The sequence below is a fragment of the Vulpes vulpes genome, chromosome 4 (genome assembly GCF_048418805.1).
Source record: "Vulpes vulpes isolate BD-2025 chromosome 4, VulVul3, whole genome shotgun sequence".
Lineage (NCBI taxonomy): Eukaryota > Metazoa > Chordata > Mammalia > Carnivora > Canidae > Vulpes > Vulpes vulpes.
Window position 1 is genome coordinate 38,337,906 of NC_132783.1, and position 16,480 is coordinate 38,354,385.

At 37.4% G+C, this 16,480-nt stretch overlaps 1 pseudogene; it reads left to right on the plus strand.

The window, feature by feature from the left end:
• The first annotated feature begins 6,911 nt into the window (after positions 1-6,911).
• On the plus strand, positions 6,912-16,160 carry LOC112934229 (elongation factor 2 pseudogene; annotated as a pseudogene).
• The last annotated feature ends 320 nt before the right edge of the window (positions 16,161-16,480 follow it).

Sequence of the window (16,480 nt, forward strand, 5' to 3'; positions counted from 1 at the left end):
CTAGTCTATAATTTTGTGGTAAATACTGATTGTCCAAGTTCATTTGAAAGTTTGACTATCCCTTCAGATGTGAATTGATTTGGGAAGGAGAACCTTTCATCTTAGGCCTTGAAGCTACTTTTTAGGGGGAATATAGGAGTTATCCTCAGTAAGAAATAAGCAGTGACTCATGAATCTATTAAATGAAGGAAGTTACGAAGACTCAAAATAGGAATCCACATTCTTTTGTTTCCTATACTAATCAGATGATAAAGTTTGTGTATGTGTATGCATGGTGCTGTGTTTAAAAATGATTAAACATAACATGTGGAGCCTGGGTGGCTCAATCAGTTAAGCATCCAACTCTTGATTTTGGTTCAGGTCGTGATCTCAGTGTCTTGGGATCAAGCCCTGCATTGGGCTCTGTGCTCAGTGGGGAGTCTGCTTGAGGATTTGTCTCCTTCTTTTCCGCCCCTCCCTCTGCTCATGCTCTCTCAAGTAAATAAATGAATAAATGAATGAATGAATAAATAAGTAAATCTTTAAAAATGATTAAATATGCACAATCAGTTATGATATAGTTTATTATTTTCATTTTCCCAATGGAAGAATAAACACAAAATCTGTGACCTTTTCAAGGTCACAAAATTAGAAAACCAGCAGAATCAAACACAAATTCATATTCTCTGATTCAAAGCTTAAACTTCTTCCTACTATCTTTTGTTTTTTAAATTTCCTGTATGATTATATGTACTAGAAGTTTAGTGGAGACATGTCACTCACTTGGCTGTCTAACTGGTGTAAATGATACTTATCTGTTCAATTACATACCAAAATCGACCTCATTCACAAAACAGTAAATATAAATTCTTTAGAAAAAATAAGTTTATCTATTTTTCTTGTCATGGTAATTGCCAGTATTAAGATATATGTTACACTGGATATTTGTTTTCTGATAGTGTGGTGAAATATAAAGTACTGAGGAGTTTAAAGGAGATCTGTGAGGACAAGGATGTGGTTCATTGTCTTTTCCTAGACCAAGGAGAAGAAGTCTAAGAGCTTAACTGAAAACAAAATTAATATAGGCCAAATGAATAATTTAATCCAGGAGTGGAAATTAACTCAATTATAATTGGAAATTTTGTCGTCGATTTCTTTTGTAATATCTCAATCTCTGGGATGTTAGTGAAAATAATGCTAAGTATCCAGGAAACATTCCATACAAGAAATAAAGTTCATGTTCCCCTTTTAAAACGCATGTGTATATTAAGTAAAACAACCTCTATGTTTTCTTTGATATATATAATTATGTTTATGTAAACTTATATTTTTGTATATAATCATCAACTAATCAAATTTGTGAGAAATACTTGGTGTACTTGAGGTTTTAAAATTTTTATAATATTTGTTAGTACTAAGGTGTTATCCTGCCAGTATTAAGATTACATTTAAGTTCAAAGCAGTGAAATATTGGATTTAGATTGACCGTATACTTGGGCTCACCATATACTCTCATTACGTTTATTATCATGGCTGGTAAATATAGTGATTCCTTTTCCATATGAATTTTGTTTTTAAAGGTAACAAACATGAGAAAAGTTGAAAAAATGTTTAAAGAATCTATATATTTTTTAAAAGTTATAATTATTGAAATTCAATAACTTAAGGTGCATATACTTAAAGTATAAAACATGATAAATTTTGACAACTGTATAAACTCATAAAACCATCACTTCACTCACAACAATGAATATATTTATTATCCTCAAAACTTTCACTTTACCCTTTACATTCTGTCCCCTGTTGCTTTCTACCCCATTCCTATCCATGAGGAACTGCCAATCTTACGTCCATCATTATAGAGCTTTTTTGAATTTGATATGAATGGAATATAAAACATGAGCTCTCTTTTGCCTTGCTGCTTTCACTCAGCACAATACTGTATACACTCATTTATTTTGTGCACATCAATAGTCCATCTTTAATAAGTGAGTTTACAGGATACAGGATTAATACGCAAAGAACAATTTTATTTATATGTTCTAACAACAAGTAATCATTGCTTAGTAGTACTCCAACATGTGGTTATACTATAACATGATATATCTGTTGAGAAATATTTGGGTCATTTTCCATTTTTAGCAATTACAAATAAAATTGTCATAAATTTTCATGTGCAAGTCTTTGTATGGAAATGTGCTTTCATTTCTCTGGAGCAAAGAGTTAGAAATTTCTGGTGTATACATACACAGATAGTATGTGTTTAATTTTTATTTATTTATTGTTTTAAGCGAAGTATTTTTTTTAATTTTTTTTATTTATTTATGATAGTCACAGAGAGAGAGAGAGAGAGAGAGAGAGGCAGAGACTTAGGCAGAGGGAGAAACAGGCTCCATGCTCCATGCACCGGGAGCCCGACGTGGGATTTGATCCCAGGTCTCCAGGATCGCACCCTGGGCCAAAGGCAGGCGCTAAACCGCTGCGCCACCCAGGGATCCCCTATGTGTTTAATTTTTAAAACACAGCCAAACTATTTCCTATAGTGATTATAATATTCTTTATTCTTACCAGCTGTGAGATTTCAAGTTGTTTCACATCTTTGCCAATACTTGGTACTATGGATTAAATTGTGTCCTATCAAAATTCATTGTTAAAACTCTAAGCACCAATGATGGTGATGATATTTTGAGATAGGACCTTTGGGAAATAATTAGATTTAGATAAGATCATAAGGGTGAGGCCCTCATGATGGGAATAATGACCTTATAAGAAGAAACAGTAGAGAATTTTTGTGTTTTCCCATTGCCGTCTCCCCCCACCATATGAGACATAGTGAGAAGGAGGCCCTCTATGAGCCAGGAAGAGACCTTCACTAGATTAGACTATACTGGCACCTTGATCTTGATTTCCAGCTTCCAGAGCTGTGATAAAATAAATTTCTGTTTATAACCACTGAGTCTATAGTTTTTTGTTAAGGAAGCCTCAGCAAAGACACCTGGTATGATTAAAATCAATTTTAAAATTCAGTTGTATGTTTTCTTATTGTTGAGTTTTGATAGTTTATGTATTTTAATACAAATTCTTTATGTAAATTGTGCAAATATACTTTTGCACTCTAGCTTCTCTTTCAGGGTTCTTTGCAGTATCTTTTAAAGAACAGAAGTTCTTAATTTTGAATAAGTCCAATTTATTTTTATGGAATATATTTTTGTGTTGTGTCTAAGAACCATTGTCTATGAGAAAGTAAAATGATACAAGCACGTTGGAAAATAGTCCAGCAATTCCTCAAACAGCTAAACATAGGTATATCATATGATGTAGCAATTCCCCTCCTAGCTATGCACTCAAGAGAAATGAAAAACCTGTCTACATAAAAAGTTGTGCATGAATGTTTATGGCAGCAGTATTAATAGTTAATTAATATGGCCCAAGTGGTAGAGAAGTTTGCCCAGTATCTTGGACTTAATGCAGTCTTCTCTTGTTTTGGGCCTCACTTAAAACTAGCAGCAAAAAACGGGCCATATATGCTGCCTTCAAAAAATCCAAAGAGGCCATTAGGTGTTGTGTTCTTTCTTGGTTAGGAGGGGCTAGATGCAACAATTTTACCTTTACCTTAAATGGGTTATCTTTCTATGCCCCACACCACTGGATCCCTAAAAATTCATTCATGTAGAAAGCCCCAGAATTTTCATTGGATTTATTTCCCACTATGACATACAAATGTCTCACCAATAATTTGAGTGTAATTGCTACTACTTTCTCACTAGGTCCAATAAGCACAATGTAATGGAGCAGTATGATATCTTATGGAAGGGAAAGGTAATCAAGATCCCTGCAAAATAAATATGACCTAGGGATAGAGAATTGATATCCCCTGAGGTAGTGAGTGTTTTTCTGACCTTGCCAACTGAAAGCAAAATGTTTCTGGTGGACTCTAGGAACAGGTATGGAAAAAAGGCATTTGCAGAATTCCTACATATCAAGTACCAGGGTATGTTATTTTGCTCAAGCAATGAACTCATATTTGGTATAGCAGCTGCAATTAGAGTCATCAGCTGTTTAAGCTTAGGATAACCCACTGTCGTTCTCTAAGATTCATCTGTCTCTGCATGGGCCAAGTAGGAGAGTTTAATAGAAATGTGAAAGGAATTACCACCCCTGCATCTTTCAAGTCCTTCATGGTGGAAATCATCTCTACAATCCCTCCAGGAATGTGGTTCTGGTTTCGGTTTACTATTTTCCTAGTAAAGGCTGTTCTGATGACTTCTACCTGGCCTTTCCTTCATAGTGGTCCTCACTTCACAGCTAGGAAACTAATGGGGGATTCTGATTATGCATTCTGGATCTGGAAAAATAAATCATATGGGTTTGAGGACCCATTAGATGCACTGTAAGATGGACTTGTGCTGAAACACCATTGATCACCTAACCTTTATTTTCTATTTGGTTGGTGGATCACAGTGACGTATTGGGTTTCGCAGAATTAGTGTCAGTTCAGAGTCAGTGTCATGTAGTCCCTTAAAATCTGATTATCCCCTTTTCTCCATTGTATACTTACCTTGGTAAAAGATTATTTTTAGAGAAGGTTGGGAGAATAATTAACAGTGTAAAGAACTTTTCTCTTCTCCTTCAACATTTTGTTAGCAGTTTTGGATCTTTTGCCTTTCTATATAGACTTTAGGTTTAGTTAACAATAACCACAAAATAACTTCATGGGACTTTGGTTGGGATTTCATTGAATTTATAGATCAAGATGACATCTTGAAAATATTAAGGTTTTCTGCCCATCAGTGTGAAATATTTCTCCATTTATTTAGTTCTTTGGTATCTCTCATCAGAACTCTATAGTTTTTCTCATATAGATCTTGTATATATCTTGTTAGATATACACCTAAGTATTTAATTTGGGAGGATGCTAATGTAAATGGTAATGTTTTTAATTTAAAATTCCACTTTGTTCATTGATGGTATAAAAAAGCAATTGACTTTTGTATATTAACCTTACATTGTGCAACCTTAGTATAATCACTTACTAGCTCCAGTTTTTTATCTTCTGTTGTTGTTAATTCTTTTGAATTTTTTATATAGATGTAATCATGTAATCAACAGTTTCATTTATATTATATATATATATATACACACAGTTTCATTTCTATTATATATATATATATATATATATACACATACACACATACACATACACACTTTTGGTCTCATTTTCTTGTCTTATTGCATTACCTAAGAATTTTAGAGCTCTAGTGAAAAGGAGTGGTGAGGAAACACTCTTGCCTTGTTCTGGATTTTAGCAGAAAGACTTTGAGTTTCTCGCCATCAAGTATGAAGGTTTTTTTTTTTTTAATTTATCAATTTAAAAGATCTAGTTGAGAAAATTCTTGTATATTCCTAGTTTGCTGAGAGTTTTTATCATGAATGAGTGTTGGATTTTGTCAAATGCATTTTCTGCATCTATTGATATGATCGTGAGTTTTTCTTCTTTAGTCTGTGATTGCGATGGATCATATTATTCAATTTTTGAATGTCAAACCAAATTTGCACACCTGGAATAAATCTCTCTTCATCATGGTGTATAATCTTATTCATACATTCTTGGATTTGATTTATTAATATTTTGTTGATGGTTTTTGCCTCTATGTTAAAGAGATAGTGGATAGTCTGTGGATTTTTTTCTTGTAATGTCTTTGTCTGATTTTGGTATTAAGGTAATGCTGGCCTCATATAATGAACGAGGAAGTAGTCCTTCTGCTTCTACTTTCTGAAAGAAATTGCGGAGGATTGATATAATTTCTTCCTTAAATATTTGATATTGAATTGGATCTGGTACTTCCCGTTTTGGAAGATTATTAATGTTTCTTTTTTTTTTTTTTTTTAATGTTTCAATTGAAAACTATAGACTTTATTATAGACTTTAGACTATAGACTTTATTAAGATTGTCCATTTCTTCTTAAGTAAGCTTTTGGCAGGTTGTGTCTTTCAAAAAATTAGTCCATTTCAGGTAAATTGTCAAATTTTAGGCCATTGCACTCCCCCACCCTTTAATCATAGGGACAGAGACACCTGCTGAAAGTTGGTAACCTGGACTCAGGCTTGTTGCTGTGCTTTAGTCTAAACTCCAAGCTCCCGCAACTGTCTTTCTGGGACAAGTGTGAACAAATAAGTTTAGCAGCAGAAACAGCAGACCAGAAGAGAGTGGCATGATATATTAAACATGCTCAGTGGGAAAAATTATGCATGCAATAAATACTCTGTTCATTAAGGCTGTCATTTAGAATAGAAAGAGTTATAAAGAGTTTCCCAGACAAACAAAAACTAAAGGAGTTCATGATCGCTAAACCAGTCCTTCAAGAAATATTAAAGGGAACTCTTTGAGTGGGAAAGAAAGACCAAAAGAGACAAAGACTAGAAAGGAAGAGAGAAAATCTCCAGAAACAATGACTCAACAGGTAATATAATGGCACTAAATTCATATCTATCAATAATTACTCTAAATGTAAATGGATTCAATGATCCAATCAAAAGACATAGTGTATCAGAATGGATAAAAAAATAAGACCCTTCTATATGCTGCCTACAATAGACTCATGTTAGACCTAAAGATACCTGCAGATTGAAAGTGAGGGGATGAAGAACCATTTATCAGGCTAATGGATGTAAAAAGATAGCCAGAGTAGTCATACTTATATTACACACACTAGATTTTAAACTGATGACTATAATAAGAGGTAAAAATAAATATGATGATCTAACAATTGCAAATATTTATGCCCCCAACTTGGGAACACCCCAATTAATTAAAACAATTAATAACAAACATAAGGAAACTCATTGATAATAATTCAATAATAGTAGGGGACTTTAACATCCTACTTAGAGCAATGGACATATCATCTAAGCAGGAAATCAACGAGGAACAATGGCTTTGAATGGCACATTGGATCAGATGTACTTAACAGATATATTCAGAATATTTCATCCTAAAGCAGCAAAGTACATATTCTTTAGAGTGTACATGGAACATTCTCCAGAACAGATCATGTACTGGGTCACCAGTTAGGCCTCAATGAATGTGAAAAGATTGAGATCATTCCATGCATACTTTCTGACCACAACACTATGAAACTTTAAGTCAAACATAAGAAAAAAATTTGCAAAGACCACAAATATATGAAGATAAAGGAACATCCTACTAAAGAGTAAATAGGTTAACCAGGAAATTAAAGAAGAAATTAAAATATACATGGAAACAAATGAAAAAAGAAAATATGACAGCTCAAAACCTTTGAGATGTAGCAAAGAAAGTCTGAGGAAGGAAGTATAGAGCAATACAGGCCTTCCTTAAGAAGCAAGAAAAGACTTAAATACACAGCATAACCTTACACCTAAAGAATCTGTAAGAAGACAGCAAATAAAGTCTAAATCCAGCAGAAGAACAGAAATAATAATTTTTTAAAAAATATTTTATTTATTCATGAGACACAGAGAGAGAGAGGCAGAGACACAGGCAGAGGGAGAAACAGGCTCCATGCAGGAAGCCCGATGTGGGACTCGATCCCAGGTCTCCAGGATCAGGCCTGGGGCTGAAGGCAGCGCTAAACCGCTGGGCCACCTGGGCTGCCCTGAAATAACAAAATTAATAAGATTCAAACCCCCTACCCAGACCTATCACAAAGAAGAGAAAGGACTCAAATAAATAAAATCACAAATGAAAGAGGAAAGATCACAACCAACACCAAAGAAATACAAACAATTGTAAAGGAATATTATGAGCAATTATAAACTGACAAATTAGGGAAACTGGAAGAAGTGGATACATTCCTAGAAACATAGAAACTACAAAAGCTGAAATAGGAAGGAATAGAAAACTTGAAGAGCAAAGAAATTGTAATCAAAGAAATCAAAGAAAGTAATCAAAAATCTCCCAACAAACAAGAATCTAGAGCTGGATGGCCTCCCAGGAGAATTCTACTAAACATTTAAAGAAGAATTAATACCTATTCTTAAATTGTTCCAAGAAATAGAAACGGAAGGAAAACTTCCAAACTCATTCTATGAGGCCAGCATTACCTTGATCTTCAAACCAGACAAACATCCCACTAAAAAGGAGAATTATAGATTAATATCCCTAATGAACATGGATACAAAATTCTCCAAAAAATACTAGCAAAACAAATCCAACAGTACATTAAAGGAATCATTCACCACAATCAGGAGGGATTTATTTTTGGGCTGCAACGGTGGTTCAATATTTGCAAATCAATCAGTGTGATACACTGCATTAATAAAAGAAAGGATAAAAAATAAAAATAAAAATAAAAATAAAAATAAAAATAAAAAATAAAAGAAAGGATAAGAACCATATGATACTCTCAATGTATGCAGAAAAAGCATTTGACAAAGTACAGCATCCATTCTTGATAAAAATCCTCAACAAAGTAGGGATAGAGGGAACGTATCTCAACATCATAAGGCCATATACAAAAGACTCATGGCTAATATAATCCTCAAAGGGAAAAATAGAGTTTTTCCTCTAAGATCAGGAACAAGACAGGGATGTCCACTTTCATCATTGTTATTTAAGATACAACTGGAAGTCCTAGACTAAGAAATCAGGCAACAAAAAGAAGTAAAAAGGGGTTCAAATCAGCAAGGAAGAAGTCAAATTTTCATTATTGAAAGATGCAGATGACATGATACTCCATGTAAACTCCTAAAGACTCCACCAAAAAATTGCTATAACTGATACATGAAATCACTAAAGTAAAAAATCAAGGTACAGAAATCCATTGCATTTACATATACTAATAATGAAGTGACAGAAAGAGAAATCAAAGAATTGATCCCATTTATAATTGCACCCAAAACATAAGACACCTAAGAATAAACGTAACCAAAGAGGTAAAAAAATCTGTACTCTTAAAACTGTAGAACACTTATGAAAGAAATTGAATATAGCACAAAAAAATGGAAAAGCATTCCATGCCCATGGATGGAAGAACAAATATTGTTAAAATGTCTCTACTACCCAAAGCGATCTACACATTCAGTGCAATCCCTATCAGAATACCACCAGAATTTTTCACAGGGCTAGAACAAACAATCCTAAAATTTGTATGGAACCACAAAAGACCCCAAATAGCCAAGGCAATCTTGAAAAAGAAAAGCAAAGTTGGTGGAATCACAATTCCAGACTTCAAGCTATATTACAAACTGTAGCCATCAAGATAGTATGATACTTGCACAAAAACAGACACACAGATTAATGGAACAGAATAGAAAACCCAGAAATAGATCCACAACTATATGGTCAACTAATCTTTTACAAAGCAGGAAACAATATCTAATGGATAAAAGACAGTCTTTTCAAAAAATGGTCTTGGGAAACTTGATAGCAACATGCAGAAGAATGAAACTGAACCACTTTCTTACACCATACACAAAAACAAATTAAAAATGGATGAAAGACCTAAATGTGAGACAGGAATCCATTAAAATCCCAGAAAAGAACAGAGGCAGCATCAACCTCTTTGACCTCAGCCTTAGTAACTTCACTCAACACATCACTGGAAGCAGGGGAAACAAAAGCAAAAATGAACTCCTGGGGCTTTATCAAGATGAAAAACTTCTGCACAGTGAAGGAAACAATCAACAAAACTAAAAGGCATCCTTTGGAATGGGAGAAGATATTTACAAGTGACATATCAGACAAAGGGCTAGTATCAAAAATCTATAAAGAACTTACCAAACTCAATACCCAAAACCAAATAATCCAGTTAAGAAATGAGCAGTAGACACAAATAGACATTTTTTCAAAGAAGACATACAAATGGCTAACAGGCACATGAAAAGATGCTCAACATCATTGATCATTAGGGAAGTATAAATCAAAACTACAATGATACCACCTCATACCAGTCAGTATGGCTAAAATTAACAACTCCAGAAAAAACAGTCTGGTGAAGATGCAGAGAAAGGAGAACCCCCTTATACTGTTGGTGGAAATGCAAAATGGTACAGCCACTCTGGGAAACAGTGTGGAGGTGTCTCAAAAAGTTAAAAATAGAGCTACCTTACAACCAGCAATTACACTACTAGGTATTTATCCAAAGGATACAAAAATACTGATTAAAAGGGACACATGCATCCCAATATGTATAGCAGCATTATTAACAATAGCTAAATTATGGCAAGAACTCAAATTTCTGTCTACTAATGAATGTATAAAGATGTAGTATACACATACACATAGGAATATTACTGAGCCATAAAAAGAATGAAATCTTGACGTTTGCAACGATGTGGATGGAGCTAGTATGCTAAGGGAAATAAGTCAGTCACAAAAAGACAAATGGTTTCACTCATATATGTAATTTAAGAAGCAGATGAACACAGGGGAAAGGAAAAAAAGAGAATGAGGCAAACCATGAAAGAGACTCTTAACTATAGAGAACAAATTGAGGGTTGCTGCAGGGATGTGAGTGGAGGGGGCTGGGTTAAATAGGTGATTTAAGGAGTGCACTTGTGATCAGCACTGGCTGTAGTATGGAAGTGTTGAATCTAAACTCTATTCCTGAAACTAATATTACACTATGTATTAACTAATTAGAATTTAAATAAAAACATGACACATAACAAAAATAAAAATAAATAATATTTATAACAATATATCATATAAAATATAATAATATATTTAGTATAATATATTCCATATATATTCCAAATATATATATTCTAGATATCATATATGGAATTATATATAGTCCATACTTTCAATTTCCCCTTAAGCATTGTTTTTGCTGCATTCTACAAGTTCTGTTTTCACTTTCACATAGTTCAAAAAATTTTAAAGTTTCTCTTGAGATTTCTTCTTTGGCCCATGGTGATTTGGAAGTGTGTTGTTTAATTAAAGCTGCTGATGTTTTAGCTTAGCATCATTTAGTTCATGAAATAAGTCATTAATGGTGCGCTATAACTTTCATTTGAACTATTAAACATCTGATGCTTATTTCCCATTTGAAAATAATTAAAGACCCATTTATTTTATCGTTTGAATTAGTCTCTTGTAATTGATTTACCCAACAATTTTGTCATTAGGGTAGCAATGGATTTCACTCAGATGACAAGACATGTCAACACAAATGTAAAATTTCTGCAAATAGCATCCAGTGGTTAATCATATGCTGGATCCAAAAATTTCTATTCTGGATATCTGAAATACAGTAGACATGGTTTGTTAACAGGAATGAGGTCACTGGCAAAGATGATGGAAAGTTCCAGGCAAAGACAGAAAGAATATATAATTTACCTAAACATGCATTCCTAAACTTCAGTTGCATAGTGGAAATAGGAAAGGTTGGGAAGCAGAGGAAGAGAATTTTGTCAGGCACAGAGAGTTGCAAGACAATGAGAAATGGATTAGCTAGAAAGTGTTTTGAAATTACTCATATTTTGAGTCTATTTTATGTTTTTAAGATTTTGAATTTAGCTTTAAATTTATGATTCACTTTATTTTAGGAGAACATCTAGCAAAGAAATAAAGAATAATTTCTGTTGACTTATGTTGTATCAACGTACGAGGAAAAAAAAGACACATGACATAGATTTCAGGGTACAGTTTGATGTGACAGCATGAGTCATATTCGGCTTCCTATGACTATATTCTACAGTCAGTGTCCATCAAGCTCTTTGTGGTTAAATTCCATGAGCTGACTATAGTACATGTGGTCAACATAAACAGATCAGTATGAATTGGTCATGGGAATCCTTTTTCTTGTCTAACCTCTACATAATTCCTTTTTTATGTGGTATGAAGTTAATTCTTTCTCCTATAATATTTAGTGCTCTCTCTAATTGCATTAACTTCGTAGATGGTTCAAAGATTCAAAAATAAATCTTTAATGCTATGGCTTTACAGAAGGCATAGAAATTGAGAATGTTGAAATGTACATGTTAATACCATACTTTGGGACCACTATGTATAAAAGGAACAGTAAACTATAAGGATTCCATTTGCTTTTTCTCATCTTCATTCATCTTTCAAGTTGCTACCTAGTCCCATCAAATAATTCCATCCAAAAATTGTAATTAAAAAAATTATTATTTTTTATTATTATTTTATTTTTTATTATTATTTAATTTTAATTAAAAAAACACACATATTTAATTTATTTAAATAAATAAATTATTATTTATTTATTATTATTTTATTTTTTATTATTATTTAATTTTAATTAAAAAAACACATTTCCATAATCTATAGAATTTTCTTATGGTGGAAGTAGCTTTAAAATAATTTTTTCATTTGTTTTTATTTTAAACTTTGCAAGTTCTGAGAATACAATTTCATCATGAATTTTTGTAAATCAATTTTTATAAATCAAATGATAGAAAGATGATAAACTGTAATAATTGTGTCAAATAGTCAAATGGGCAAAGCCAGAATAAAGCAAAGGATTAGCTCATTCACTCCACATGTATTTACTGAATACCTCACCATGTATTAGGAAAAGATAGAGTAGATTGATGAGCAGAAACTCATTCTATGATACTCTCCTCCAGAGAAAAATGAGTGAACACTATTGTTTCTATCACTGGGGAGCTGTTCTTATATTCAAGAGAGGGCAGAAAGATGTGACACTTGGGTAAATTACTTAGCCTCTCTAGGCCTTAGTTTCTCAACTTTAACATGGGGATGATAATAATAGTACCTGTATCATATATTGCTTCTAAATGATAATTGCTTAAGTAATGCAAATAAAACACTTAGAAAAGTGGCAAAGAGTAAGTATACAATAAAAATATTAAAAGAAAGCCTTACAATATGTTGTATTGTCTCTAGGTTATAATTAAACAACCTAACAAATATAAATTCTAGGTGTTTAGACCTTTAATATCTTGGGATAGAATCTATATCATGTTTCCTTTAAGCACTGGAAATACAGCAACATCTCCTTCTTGAGCTTCCCCCATTTTCTGTACTTTTCATCCTGATCGTTGTGATTTCTGTGCAAGTTCCAGCTACGTTGACCATGAGTTTAGACCCTGCCAGGGTGAATCTTATTCACTCTTTCTTCCTGAAATTTCCTAATGTAATGCTATCATTGAATGTGGTTTTTGGGGGGGGGGGGAAAGAGTGAAAGGAAACAAAATTCATAGTTATCCTCCAGATGAAGAAGACAGTGCCTGAGTCTTCTTGCAAGGATATTGTTCTTGCAAAATTTAACTCTTTAAATTAGTCTCTTACTTTGCTTCAGAAATAGCCTACACCCTCTTCCGCCGTGGTCACCGCCATCCTTGGCGCCACTCGCTTCGCTCAGATCTACCGGGGAGAATCCACCGCCATCCGCCACCACGGTGAACTTCACAGTAGACCAGATCCGGGCCATCATGGACAAGAAGGCCAACATCCAAAACATGTCTGTCATCGCCCACGAGGACCACGGCAAGTCCACGTTGACCCACTCGCTGGCGTGCAAGGCCGGTATCATTGCCTCGGCCCGCGCTGGGGAGACCCGCTGCACTGACACCCGGAAGGACGCGCAGGAGCGCTGCGTCACCATCAAGTCCACGGCTGTCTCACTCTTCTGTGAGCTCTCCACAAAAGGACTTGAACTTTATCAAGCAGAGTAAGGATGGCTCTGGCTTTCTAATCAACCTCATCACTCCCCAGGGCAGGTGGACTTCTCCTCGGAGGAGACTGCCGCCCTCCGTGTCACCGACGGTGCCGTGGGGGCAGTGGACTGTGTGTCTGGTGTGTGGCCACTGCGGAGCGCATCAAGCCAGGGCTGATGATGAACAAGATGGACCGGGCTCTGCCGGAGCTGCAGCTGCAGCCTGAGGAGCTCTACCAGACCTTCCAGCGCACTGTGGAGAACGTCAACGTCATCATTTCTACCTACGGGGAGGGCGAGAGCAGTCCCATGGGCAACATCAGGATCGACCCTGTACTTGGGACCGTTGGTTTAGGGTCCGGACTCCACGGTGCGCCTTGAAGCAGTTTGCAGAGATGTATGTGGCCAAATTTGCTACCAAGGGCGAGGGCCAGCTGGGGCCTGCTGAGCGGGCCAAGAAAGTGGAGGACATGATGAAGAAGCTGTGGGGTGACCGGTATTTTGATCCAGCCAACAGCAAATTCAGCAAGTCAGCCACCAGCCCTGATGGCAAAAAGCTACGGCGGGGGATCCCTGGGTGGCGCAGCAGTTTAGCGCCTGCCTTTGGCCCAGGGCGCGATCCTGGAGACCCAGGATCGAATCCCACATCAGGCTCCCGGTGCATGGAGCCTGCTTCCCCCTCTGCCTATGTCTCTGCCTCTCTCTCTCTCTCTCTCTCTGTGACTATCATAAATAAATAAAAATTTAAAAAAAATTTAAAAAAAAAAAAAAAAAAAAAGCTATGGCGGACGTTTTGCCAGCTCATCTTGGACCCTGTTTTCAAGGTGTTTGACGCCATCACGAATTTCAAGAAAGAGGAGACAGCAAAGCTGATTGAAAAGCTGGACATCAAGCTGGACAGTGGAGGCAAAGATAAGGAAGGCAAACCACTTCTGAAGGCTGTGATGCGCCGCTGGCTACCTGCTGGGGATGCTTTGCTGCAGATGATCACCATCCATCTGCCTTCCCCTGTGACAGCCCAGAAATATAGCTGTGAGCTCTTGTATGAGGGCCCCCCAGACAACGAAGCAGCCATGGGCATTAAAAGCTGTGACCCCAAAGGCCCTCTCATGATGTACATTCCTAAAATGGTGCCAACCTCTGACAAAGGTCGGTTCTACGCCTTTGGTCGTGTATTCTCAGAGCTGGGGTCCACTGGCCTGAAAGTCAGGATCATGGGGCCCAACTACGCCCCTGGGAAGAAGGAGGACCTGTACCTAAAGCCCATCCAGAGAACAATCCTGATGATGGGCCGTTATGTTGAGCCTATTGAAGATGTGCCTTGTGGGAACATTGTGGGTCTGGTGGGAGTGGACCAGTTCCTGGTAAAGACTGGCACCATCACCACCTTTGAGCATGCCCACAACATGGAGGTGATGAAGTTCAGCTTGAGCCCCATTGTCCGGGTTGCTGTGGAGGCCAAGAATCCAGCTGACCTTCCCAAGCTAGTGGAGGGTCTGAAACGGCTGGCCAAGTCAGACCCCATGGTGCAGTGCATCATTGAGGAGTCAGGGGAGCACATCATCGAGGGGGCTGGGAGCTGCACCTGGAGATCTGTCTGAAGGACCTGGAGAAGGACCCTGCATGCATTCCCATCAAGAAATCTGACCCTGTAGTCTCCTACCATGAGACCATCAGTGAGGAGTAGAATGTGCTCTGCCCGTCCAAGTCCCCCAACAAGCACAACTGGCTGTACATGAGGCACAGCCCTTCCCTGATGGCCTGGCTGAGGACATTGACAAGGGTGAGGTGTCAGCCCACCAGGAGCTCAAGCAGCAGGCCCGCTATCTGGCCGAGAAGTATGAGTGGGATGTGGCTGAGGCCCGCAAGATCTGGTGCTTCGGGCCTGACGGCACTGGCCCCAACATCCTCACTGATACCACTAAGGGTGTGCAGTACCTCAATGAGATCAAGAATAGCGTGGTAGCTGGCTTCCAGTGGGCCACCAAAGAGGGTGCTCTGTGTGAGGAAAACATAAGTGGTGTGCGCTTCCATCAGCACGATGTGACCCTGCATGTGGACGCCATCCACCGCGGGGGTGGCCAGATTATCCCCATTGCCCGGCGCTGCCTCTACGCCAGTGTGCTGACTGCCCAGCCCTGGCTTATGGAGCCTATCTACCTTGTGGAGATTCAGTGTCCAGAACAAGTGGTTGGTGGCATCTATGGTGTCCTGAATAGGAAGCTGGGTCACGTCTTTGAGGAGTCCCAGGTGGCAGGCACTCCCATGTTTGTTGTGAAGGCCTACCTGCCTGTGAATGAGTCCTTTGGCTTCACTGCTGACCTGAGGTCCAACAGCGGTGGCCAGGCCTTCCCCCAATGTGTATTTGACCACTGGCAGATCCTGCCCCGGATCCCTTCGACAACACCAGCCGCCCCAGCCAGGTGGTGGCTGAAACACCCAAGCATAAAGGCTTGAAGGAAGGCATCCCTGCCCTGGACAACTTCCTGGACAAATTGTAGGTAGCCCTCCCCTGCAGCCCACCACCCCAGCTGGGACTCAGCACAGCCCCTACACCCGGCTGACGACTGACCACAGCAACAAGCCCTCCCATTCTCCATGACACCTCGAGACTGTCCAGTGATGCTCTACCTGACAGGTTCTGGGGCCCACTCAGTGCCGTCACTCAACATGAACACTTGATGCCATTTTTTTCAATATTTATTTCAAGATTTCAGAGGCAACAAACGCCCTAGCAGCTGGGATTTATTTGGCTGGTGGGGGCGGGGGAGGCAGGATGGGACATTCAGTATTTTTTTTTTCCATTTCAGAAACTCAAATGTCAAAAAAAAAACAAAAGCGCATTGAGAGATTTATTTGGGTAAATGGCCCGTAG